The following is a 2,294-nucleotide window of genomic DNA, read 5'->3' on the forward strand; positions in this document are numbered from 1 at the left end:
ACAAAAACAACCAATACTAGCATCATCAAACTTTGAATCACTGAACCACTGAAACCCTGTCAACACCTAGTCACCAGAACACAGAGCAGACTACAGAACCCTGCAATAATAGACAGACCCAACTGCAACCCAAAAATTAAGCTTCAAAAGATATATGCTACTTCAATGAAACAAACCCGCGTATACACGCGCTTTTACCGAAGCCAACCTGCGTACAGATCTAAAAATAATTTCTCATAACTTGCAGTTGTACCAGTCATCAGTCATACTCAGAACATAACATTGCATCAGTATGCAGATCTAAAAATATGCGTAATCAACCATATACCGATAGTTTATTTCAAACAATTTGATCCCGATCTATCCTTCCATCAACCGATGTGATCTCTCCTTAGCTTAGATCAAGCAATGTATCATCAACCCAGAACCTGCATACTAGATCTCTTTCTTCATTAGATATTCAAGACATTTTCGATGCAATAGCCTAATGATCTTCTTCTCCTTATATAACATTAGGCCCTCCTCAATACCACAGGCCAAAACCATAGTAATACAATACCATCAACTTCAAAACTCAGGATCAACACGACTGTCGAGATACCTTGGTCCAAAAACATAGGCTCAAGTACCGAGGACTAACTACCACGGACCAAAGGGAAGCTTCTCGACATGTACGCTCTTTTCTGTTCATGAAACTGCGTGTATACACGACTTCGTATATAGCGAGCCTGCGTATCCGCGACTTAGTATATAGCGTACAAGCGTGTATACGCATCTTGGGCTTAATGAAACTGCGTATATGAAATTTCTCTTCATTCTTATAGTCTAGACTGAGATCTGTCATCAAAGAGAGTTTCCATCAAGGACAACACCTATACCGTAGCGCCACACCTGTGCAAAAATGCCAACAAAAAGTGCCTTCATGCTCTTCATGGTTTTCTATGCCTTTGGAGAACCATTCATTGAATTTCTCATGGCTATCAAACAATGTTGGCATGATAAAATCAAGCAGTGCCCAAAGTTCTGCCATGTTATTTTGAATGGGTGTTCCAGTAAGCAAAAGGCGATTTCGACAGTTGAAACCCAAGAGCATTTTCCACCATATACTGTTTGAACTCTTAATCACTTGAGCTTCATCTAAAACCATATACTGCCATTTAACTCGCCTTAAGTACTTCTCATCAGTTACAAGGAGCTGGTATCTTGTGACAAGTATATGAAAAATTGCTTCCCTTCGATAAAGTCATTTAGGATTTATATTTTTTCGAAGTACAATCCATTCATTACCCCAGTAAGGGAGAGATATCAAATCAGGACAGAACCTTCCAATTTCATCAGTCAGGTGCAACCACAAGAAATGGTCCCCATATGTTCTTTGCCTCAGCTAAATGAGTTAAGAATGCCATTGCTTGAATGGTCTTGCCTAAACCCATTTCATCAGCTAGGATGCCATTCAGTCCCTGTTCATAACAAATTACAAACCATTGAAGACCCTTGAGTTGGTACTGTTTCAGAATACCAGTGAACATTTTTGGTGTTTGCACCGATGAGGTAAGAGGCATTGAGGAAGGGTTGAGAAAATCCATGTTGCTAGAACCTTCAACCACACCCTCCAGTGTTAGGCTATCAGCTCCACGAAATTTTAAACACTCATCATCAAATGCACTCGTTTATTTTATTTTTCTATGTTTAGAGACTGTGTTCTTTACCCCGTGTGAATGCCAACTTTGTCAAACATGATCATCGTTGTTTTTCTTTCCTTTTTTTTCTTTCTTGTATATTTGTTCTCATCATTAACCCACAATACTTGATATTTAGTATTTAGTATTTATAAAAGTTACTACTTTATTGAACATGTTCCAAAATTTAAAAATTGATTTAGCATTGCTTGATTTACATACCAGAAGCATTATCTTTTAGTGTTGAATGAACTATCTTCCCTATGAATTCAAGTCGGGACAATCCTTTAAAAATCTTCTCAAGTGTTGTAAAATATATTACCAATCCTTGTTAACATGTATAACATCATATATGGACCAAATGTGGAGATGGATCTTCAATCAAGGTAACCCTTGAATTGGAAGACATGAGTTTCCTATTTAGTTTTTGATTCAAACATATTAGTTTTCAAAGTTTTATATCCTAGTGGAGAGAATAGTCACAAGACATGGACCTAGGAAACATTAGGAAAAGTCTAAAAGGAAGATTGATTTGGATTTACCCAATAGAAAATTTGCATAAAAATCCACAATTAAAATAAATTCTGAATTAGTTGTTAGGTAAAATTGACTCAG

The 2,294-nt window shown here is 37.1% G+C and overlaps 1 pseudogene; it reads right to left on the reverse strand.

Moving 5' to 3' along the window:
- Positions 1-859: 859 nt before the first annotated feature.
- On the reverse strand, positions 860-1,600 carry LOC149177577 (chromatin-remodeling ATPase INO80-like; annotated as a pseudogene).
- Positions 1,601-2,294: the final 694 nt, after the last annotated feature.

Source organism: Pinus tabuliformis, chromosome 4_1, assembly GCF_031772625.1.
Source record: "Pinus tabuliformis cultivar Carrire ecotype Pingquan chromosome 4_1, CPIR1, whole genome shotgun sequence".
NCBI lineage: Eukaryota > Viridiplantae > Streptophyta > Pinopsida > Pinales > Pinaceae > Pinus > Pinus tabuliformis.